Below are 9,521 nucleotides of genomic sequence, written 5' to 3' on the forward strand. Positions count from 1 at the left end.
TGCCGTAGTTGTGAACCAGTATTTCCGTCTTCCCCGTCCGGCCTAACTGGAATCGTAACAGTTCTTCGTTAAGGTCTGGGTATTCCTTCCTGAGGGACTCGAGATCGAGTCTCCTCGCTGAACCTTCTGTGATGAACGAGGTTTCAGCGCTTGCCGTTCCGGCGGTTTGCGTTGCGCTTCGCGTAGCCATGCTATGCGCAGCATGCATACGTGATGACGTGATCGTCATTGGGATCGACTCCCCATCGTCGCGGTCGAACGGGATAAATGGCGTCGTCTCGTCGTCCCCCACCCCGCGATCGGCGGACGCACCCGGCAAGGTATCGTCAATGTCAACGTCAACGTCACCCATGATGCGTGCGCATAACTCGCGCTATGCTATATTAGACATGTCTAACAGTCCGCACCATAGCCACGCGACTTCGTACTTTATGTGTATATAGTACATGTGTGTACACACATACGATGTCAGTCAGCGATAAACTCGACCCCCAGCGAACACCCAGAATTCCTCTGGGGTTGAAAAGCCGAGAGAACTGTTCACCGGGTCACTCTCAACCCGTCGACGGCCTCCCCAGGCGAGACGCTATATGTGGCGGTCCCAAAGCTATCGGAAGGCGTCACGCTCGTGCCTGGCTCCTTGAGGGTCGGTCTCGATCTCTCCGTCTCAGGCCATGCGAATAATACCGTCGTGAACAACGTCGGCCGAAATCTCGTGAGCCGCCTGAAAATCACGTTTGCAGGAGAAACGCTCCAGGACACCAACCGCTACGACATCTTCAAGACGTATGAGGAGCTTTATCTGTCCAAGGTCGAGAGAGAGGACCGCCTGGAGCAGGGCATACAGTCAGAAAACATGCGCAAGCTTCGCTCCAAGGCTGGCGATAAAGCGACCAGTAACGCCAAGGAGAACGCTCTAAGCGCCGCCCACGGGGCGAGGTACACCATCCCTCTAGACCATTCACTGCTGATGGACCACGGCGTGCTGTACCCAAGGGCGCTCTCCAAGGCGCTGCTCTTCGAGATCACGTTCGCAGCGGTTGACCAGGTAGTAGTCGGAACCGATGCCACCAAATTATCCTATGGCATCAAAAATCTAGAGCTGGAGTACGAAAGCCTGAGGGACCACAACCTCGCCCGGTCTGCAGCCGCCGCCTACCACAACGGCACAACGTTCTTCTACGAGCAAGTGAACCTTCACAAGACCTTCGTGATTAACAAAGGGACGGACAGCATAATCAACGAGAGTGTCAACCTGCCGCGAAGGTCTATGAGTGGTCTGCTGCTCCTCTTTGTGGAGCCATACACGGCAGGGACTCGCGACTCTGAGAAGTTCGTGTACCCCGACATCAAGAGCGTTCGCGTTACAATCGACGGCATGCCAAACAAAGTCTTCAGCCAGGGCCTGCGCCCCACGGATTTCTGGAGGGAGGCGAAAAGGCGGTTCGTCCGCCCCTCCCGGGGGGGGGGCACAGCGGAGCGCCCGCCGCCCCGGCAATCGGCCCCGAGTCGTTCTATGGCGATAACAAGTTTGCTCTGTGGATCAACCTTCAAACGACGGACGACAGCGCCATCCATGGGGTTGGTCTCCGATTGGTCAATACCCGCGACGGTGTGCATCTCGAGATAAAACGCACGGCAGGCGGCTCGGGTAGCGTAAACTGTCACGTGTTTGTGGTGGCCGACGCCCAAATGAACCTTATGAACGGACAGCTAGAGTCCATACAATACTGAGCACATACGTCGGAGCGGTATGGACCGGAAAAACGTCCCATTTAACGCTCTCATCGTGGGCCCGACGTCATGCGGGAAGACCCAGTTCGTAGTGGACCGACTGCGCGGCCCTTTCCGGGGCAAGTTTGACTACATCGTACTCGTGTGCCCTACCTTTGTCTACAACAAAACATACGACGGCTTCGGCGAGGGCGACAATCGTCTGTTTGTCATCGCACCTGAGGCGGGTCAGATCGACACACTGCTGAGGTTTGTCTCCACTCTCTTCGAAGGCACTAATACGCTAATCATACTCGACGACTGTGCGGCCTCGAAAGAGGTAAAGAGGCGCTCTGACCAGCTCGTCAACTTGGCGTTCAGCGCGCGCCACGTGGGTATTAGCGTGTGGGTGATCACGCAGCAGCTCACCAGCATCACGAAGCCGTTCCGCGAGAACATCGCGGCCCTGGTGGTCTTCTATACCCCGAGCAAGGCGGACATGAAAGCTATCCTGCATGACTACGGCGCGGAGCTTTCAGAAGAGAAGATGAAAGAGTACATGAAGGCCCTCAAGACGAAAGAGTTCTCGAAGTTAGAGTTTTGCTTGCGTCACCCTTATACCATCGCCCTAGTTGAACGGTAACCACTACCCTAGGGCATAACGTATATGCACCTTAGCCACGGCATGACGAGCGACGAATACTTTGAGAGTCTTTTTGAGGGGGGCGCTGCAGGCCTCCCGGCCGTCGAGTCGTTGGACTGCTCGACGCATCCTGCCGGGACGGCAACCGGAGGTGAGCAAACTGAGATAGCAGACACGAGGGAGAAACTCGCGATTCTCTTAGCCTCGGGAAAGTCGAGAGAAATGGTAGGCAAGGCACTGACTTACGACGACGTCAAACGCATGAGCGCCGAGGAGGTGAGGAAGTACGAGAGGCAATACGAGACCGCTATAGCCAGCCGGACTACAGACGCACTGGCAGACAGCTTTCTGAAGCTTACGACCAAGCTAGTAGGCATGGCGCTGCGGATAGACAGTGTGGTCGATCTTCACAATGACCTAGTGTCCGACTACATCGTCAACAACGAGCTCCGCACATTGTGCGGAAGCCTGGCTCTACGCTGCGGTCGTTTGATGGCTTTAGCCGCCGGCGCGTTACACATAGCACGTCATGTGAACACCGCCGGAACGGCAAGCGCTGACACGCGGTGTCAACAAGAGGTAGCAGCCGCGGACTCGCCTGCGGTTTGCCTGCCGGAACGGCACACGGACAGTGGTGAGTCTGCCATCCCAGAGTAGACGTTCATTTGAAAGCTCGCCACTTCTTCCACCACTCACCCTCAAGGAAGTACTAGTGCCCAGCCTGCCGGAACGTCAGCGGAACCTGCCCAAGAACCTGCTCGTACGCCTTCGGCGTTGGCCGAGAGAATCACGAGCCCCGAACCACCCGCGACCCGACCTAAACACCCAGGACGAGTCGAAGCCGGAATGCGCTTGGCAAAGTGGAACCGAATTAACAGAGCGAAGAAAGAGGCACTTCGTGTCGCGCAGTCGCCGGTGGCCCCGGGGCCGAGCGAGCCGAAGGGCTTGCGCGCGCGCGCCGACGATGCCGCCGCCGGAACGGCAAGCGCTGGCATCACACACACACCAGCCCCGGAAAGCAACTCTGCCTGGTCGGCTAGCTCGGTTATCGGGCTCGCTGGTCTCCTAGTGTCATTGATCGGCCTCTTCACACGTAGGCGGGAGCTGGCTGCCGCGTTCACTAGTACACCAGCTGTTAACCAGCGAGCTACCGATCCGCATGCTACCGATCCGCACGTAGCGGCCGACAACGCGACTCCTCCCGCAAGGCCGCCGCTGGCGGCCGCACAGCAGACCAAGTAGCGCGTTCCGGCGACAGCGTTTCGCGCTCCCGGGTCTCGGCTGTTATCCATGGAGTAAGCAGACATTTAGACACGAGGGCCCCACCCATATCCGCACGATGTCGACGACGCAGCAGAGCAAGATCACAAAGACCATCACCGACGCCGCTGTCATAACCGGCCTCGTCGCCGGTATCGGCTGGGTTGGGCGCAAGGTCATACGCGAGGACTTCACCAAAGACCCCTCCGCGAACGCCATGAACTACGCAAAAATGACTGCCGCCGTTGCAGGTGCTGTCGCTTTGAAGGGTTACCTTGATTACCAGAAGATCCTGCCCATGTAGTAGTATAGGCCGTGTATTAGACTCGTGCGCGCTTTGCGCATACACACAGCACGCGAAGTGTGATTCGCACAAACATGGCCTCTATCGCGATTTTGGTTGGCGGCGCCGTCCTAAACGCGACTGCATTCGTTGGTGGCAACTACCTCGCAAAGTTCCTGTCGAACGATGAGAGCCCCGCCTTAGCTGAGAAGGAGAGGCACGACAAGGCCCTAGAGAAATACCAATAAGACTATGGACGCTACCAACAGCGGCGACAAACAATCCTCGATTGGCAAGCTCAAAGTTGCGAGAGAGGGTCCCTCGCAAAGCAGAACTTCACCGACAACGACTACGCGCTCAAACTCTACAACCAGACCTCCCTGGAGTCGATGCGGGCCCCCGAGCTGTCCGACTACTACGTCCCCAGCAAAACGCAGAAGAACGCCGAGTTGGCGTACATAGGCGCCGGCGCCTTCGCCATCGGCTACGCAGCTAGCCGCTTACTGTGATGCAGCTGCCGTCGAAACGCGCATACGCACGTTTGCGGCTAGGCGGCCTTTTTCCATGCTGCGCGTATACGTACGCCGAAGGCGTAGCAGACGGCATCCGCCTGTTGGAGACTGATTCCCCCGTCGCGATTCGCACGTAATGGCCCGCCGGAACGGCAAGCGCACGTCCGACGAAGAACTCGATGCGTTCCTTCGTCCTATATACTACGCCAGAGGTGGCTTCCAGGGAGTGACCGCTCTGCACGCCAAACTTCCCAAGGGCTCAGCCTCCATAGATCGAGTGCGCAGGTGGGTAAGCTCGCAGCCCGTCGGGGGCTACACACAGACGCCCCCTCCTCCGACTACCTACGCCCACTTCTCGGAGCAGATGCCAAACCGCATCCACCAGTCGGACCTGCTATTCTTGCCAACCGACCGCGGGTACAAGTATGCCCTGACTGTCGTTGACGTTGCTTCACGATATAAAGCCGCCCGCCCACTGAGGACTAAGAGCGCGGCCGTCGTCTCCCGCGAACTCGCTGGCATCTATGCAGAGGGACCTCTCACATGGCCTAAAGTCCTCATGGTTGATGACGGCACGGAGTTCAAGGGTGCTACCACGAAGCTCCTAACAGACCACGGGGTGGAGGTCCGACGGGCTGAGCCAGGGCACCACAGGAGCCAAGCTTTCGCCGAGTCTTTCCACCGCTGGCTGGCGCAGCGCCTATTTCGTGCGCAGTACTCGAAGGAGCTTGCGTCCGGCAAGACAAACCGCGAGTGGGTTACTGCTTTGCCTATCGTCATCTCGGACATGAACGCAACGAAGACTCGCATGACCGGCTTTGCGCCCGAGGACGCCATAAAGCTGAGGCGCGTGCCTCTCAAAGCCGAAAAGCCCCCCTTAGAGGTCGGAACGGAGGTGTACATCGCCGTAAACGAGGAAGACCTTCAGGACAAGGGCCGACGGCGAGCGACGGACCCGTGGTGGACAAGCAAGGCGTACCCAATACTAAAGAGGGTCATGGAGCCCGGGCAGCCAGTGTTGTATTACACGACGTACTCTAAGCACGGCTTCACGCGATCGCAGTTGCGTAGCGTGACCCCAGCGCGATCGAAAAAATCTTCTGGCCGCGCTGGCGTCACCATAGCGCCACGCTAGCGCCACCCTAGCGCTTGTGCCTTCTATTGCAGCTGAGGCACGTGAGTCTGACATTCCACTTGTAGTGACCCTGACTGTCGTCCCGCCGGTCGATACTGAAGCATTGGGGATGACTCTTGGTGTACCCCTGAAGCAGGAGCTGAGTGCCACAGAGCGTGCACTTCTTTTCCGCGTCAGCAATCATGCCGAGCCCGTTAAGAACCACGCCGAGAGGGACCTCGACTACCGTGCTTTTGTACGCGTCGAACTTCTCACCCCTTTTGCCTGGCACGGGCACCGGCCGCCCTTGCTTGCGATAACGATGCGCGACGCTAGGATCGGGGTCAAAGCGGATGGTTGCTGGCAGTCGGGGGTAGTTCTTCCTGTGGTGCTCTACCAATCGCTGCTGAACAAGGGCCCCATCTTGTTGGTCGAGCACACCCACATATCGCTTGGGTGGGCCTGCTCGATCGCCGCGTCGAACGCCACCCCATCCCACTCCTCTCGAAACACCTCAAGCTGTTGGGAGTCTGGCTGATACCAAATCCGGCCCTTTATATTGTAAAGCCTGGAGGAGGGGGCGGCAGAGCCGCAGTCGCAAGTACTGTACGGCTTTCTGCAGTCTTCACACAAGCAGCGGTAGTCGGACTCGAACCAGCGGATGTTCCTTTGTGCCCACTCCTTGAGCATATCGTGAGGCCCCTCTTTATCTCCCCAGGGCGGGACCTGCCCATAGTCGCCACAACACACTACCTGACACGGCCGCGTGGCGAGATACCCTAGGATGGCGCGTAGCACTTTAGTCTGTACCTTACAGCACTTGCCAATGATGATCACTTCTGCGAGGCGGTCGAGTTTGTGCCCCAGCTCGGAAGGTCTCCACTCCTCTATCGGCTTCTTCGCTGGTATGCAAAGGTAGTGGTGGTAGGTTTGAGCCTTCACCGCGAGGCGCGGGTTGTTGCGATGGTCGTGGGCGAGGTCGTTCTCGGGGGTGAGCACCACAACGTTACGGCCACGGAACATGCTCACCGCCCACTCGGTCTTCCCCGACCCTCCCTGGCCGGCTAGATACATCCCCGCAGAGGTTGCGGCCACCAGATCGCACGGCAGACTCGGCGCAGTGCTTGGCTCCCTATCCAAGCACCCCGACCTCTTCGGACCCCAAGCCGCTTCGGTCCGCCACTCGTACCCAGGCCTCTTGTGGCGCCACTCTCCATACCTCGGATTTCGCTCCACGAGCTTCACACCACTGGGCACCGCCTTTGCGTATATGGCATCTGTGCACACTCGGAGGACGTCTTCGCGAGGGAACCGACTCAACATGCGTCGCAACGCTATGTTTGTGTACGCCAAGAGGAAGGCCCTGATATGGTACCATTGTGAGCGCCGACTCCGTCTTTGTATTGGATCAGATGAGCCCCGTCGGCATGCTCGAAGTTAAGTAAGTGGTCGGTGCCCGCAAGGAGGTTCGTCAGATACGCCATGGCGAGCGCACTTGCCTACGAAACGGACAGCGAGATCTCGACCCTGCGAGTCTTCGCCGCCGGGGCCGGAGTGGGGGAACTTGATGGAGTCCTTTTTTCCGACGCTATACAACACCTCCCTCGCCGCGGCCATGGCGAGGTCACCCGAGTCTAGCAGGTCCTTGAGCTCTGGCGTGGTGATCAAGCCCTCGTTTTGTTCCAAGTGCTGCCCTACCCTCCCGGAAGGGTAGGGGTGGCAGGCCTCAGAGAACCCCCACTCGGTCAACTGGATGGCCCCGGTCAGTTGAAGAACCTCGCTCAATGGCCGTCCCGCAACATCCGCGATACGATACACGTTCGTAGGGAAGCCGTATTTCCGTACCAGATCAATGGCGTCCGAGGCGCCGCCGAAGACACTGTCCTCGCATCCTAGGTACGCCGCACGCATGTCGATGTGCGCATGAGGCTGCGCCCCTAAGTTTTCCCTGCTATTCCACACTTTGGACTCAACCTGCGCCGCTCACCAGACGTCCCTGTATCTAAGAGGCGTTGGCCTGATGTTTTCTCTTTGGGTCCACTTCTTGAAGCGATACCCTATTGCGCCGCCCATCGAGTGCGTAGCTTCGATGTACTCTTGGTAGGCTGGGTGATCATCAGGGAGCCATTGAGGATCATGTCCAGTCTCGTCTGTAAACGCCCTGTCGATAGCCCATCCGTCTTGTCCCGATCGGTACAGTTTGCCTTCGTGCGTGACTATAACACGCCCACACAGCCAGACCCTCTTGCTTCTGGGGATCGCCCTGTTTATGAAGCGGATGAGCACCTCTCGCACCTTCGCCTCGTGCGTTTTTGCGGCGGCACTGGTAGCGCGAGGCGCTGCCTCTCCCTGACATAACGAACGAAGCTCCCTCTCAGCCTCGAAGTCTAGGCCGTGGACGCTCGCAATCGCAGGTGGTTCAGTCGGAAGCTCCGCCCAGGCGTGGTTATTGTGGCAAGGGATGGTGACCCTCGTCTTAGTCCCGTACTTCCCCGAGTCCCACAGGACGTTACCCAGGGCGTCCACGGCTACCAGCTTTACCACGAGCTTCCTTTCCATCTCAAAGAGGTCTTCTTTGGTGCATCCCGTAGTGACCAGCTTCTTGTTAAATCGCTCGAGGATCTTGCCTCGTGTCTTGGTTAGACCAAGGGGGCGCGAGGTGCCGCGATTCCTCAAGATGTCGGCAACATAGCTCACAACACAGTTGACGAAGGCGTCACTCCCCTCTCGCACAAACATTGGCCCAGGCTCACCATTTTGCTCAGGTAAAGGGCGAAGCTCGTATCTCACGTAGACGAGGTACTCTCGCCCTTTCTCCCAAATACCCGCATCGATGCCTTCCAGGGCGCCGACTGCGATTTGGCCCCCCCTCTTGACTAACGACCCACCGATCTTGTGCTCCGAGCGCCCTTCCTCCTCTGTGATTGGCGCCATTGGCTCTGCGGGGGCCTTACCAACGACCGTGAAGAGCCTGTAACGCCGGTCGGGGTCTCTCATCTCGAGCACCAGCGGAAGCACTGCGTTCGCCCGCAGAGACTCTCGCTCGTGCGAGACCCACCACACCGAGCCGTCGTCATTAATATCAGGCCCCCGCACAACCGGCTTTAAAGCAATGACACCTGCCCCACCAAGATCTCGTATCTCCTGGTAAACACTGGCGCTTATGTCTTGGCCCCGTAGAGTGGCATCCACGCTTGGGAACCGAAGATGGGCGCCGCCGACGAAGAGAGAGTAGTACGTCTCGGGGTCTAAGCTCTCTGGGCCCTCTTGCCGCCGTCCCGGCTGCAGAGGGTAGAACTCGCGCCAGACCTCCTCCGTCCACACCTTCTCCGGTACGAGCGGCTTAAGCAGCCTGTGTTTGACACCGTCGGGGATGTCCTCGTTCAGGATGTTTTGGACCAGCCCTGCCAGTACGGCGGGCGCCTCTTTGTCACGCATGCTATCGAGAATCTCCTCTATATAAGCGTCCATGTTTGGGTATACCCTGTGCCACCCAATCTCCAACTGCCCGTATCACAACCGGCGGGATGAGTGCCCGGGTATGACCCGCGCCACCCAATATCTAATTGCCCGTACCGCAGCCGGCGGGACGAGGGTTTGGGTGCGCCTTGCGCCACCCAAACCCTAACCGCCCGAACCGCGGGCCCGGAGGGGCGATCCGCGCCTCCCACTAGTTTCTCTGAAACCCCCCAACCCCCCAGCCCCCCCCCCCCCCCCCGGCCGTTATAAGACCATTCACGCCATTATTTGTAAGAATAAAGATGATAAGTAGTATAATCGCAGGAATTATCCACATGTTCCTACACTCAGTTAAAAGTTTCATGGCATTTTTTGATAGAAGAACTGCCATTTGACAATGGCCATTTGCTGTTTGCACTGACAACATTTTATTGAAAAAGGTGTATAATTAGAATCCAAAGTAATAATCAACAGCTGGCGCCTTACGTAGTTTTTTTGTTTTTGTTTTGCAATCATAGTGTATGTTTATAGAGTGAA

The sequence above is a fragment of the Nematostella vectensis genome, chromosome 13, assembly GCF_932526225.1.
Source record: "Nematostella vectensis chromosome 13, jaNemVect1.1, whole genome shotgun sequence".
Taxonomy (NCBI): domain Eukaryota; kingdom Metazoa; phylum Cnidaria; class Anthozoa; order Actiniaria; family Edwardsiidae; genus Nematostella; species Nematostella vectensis.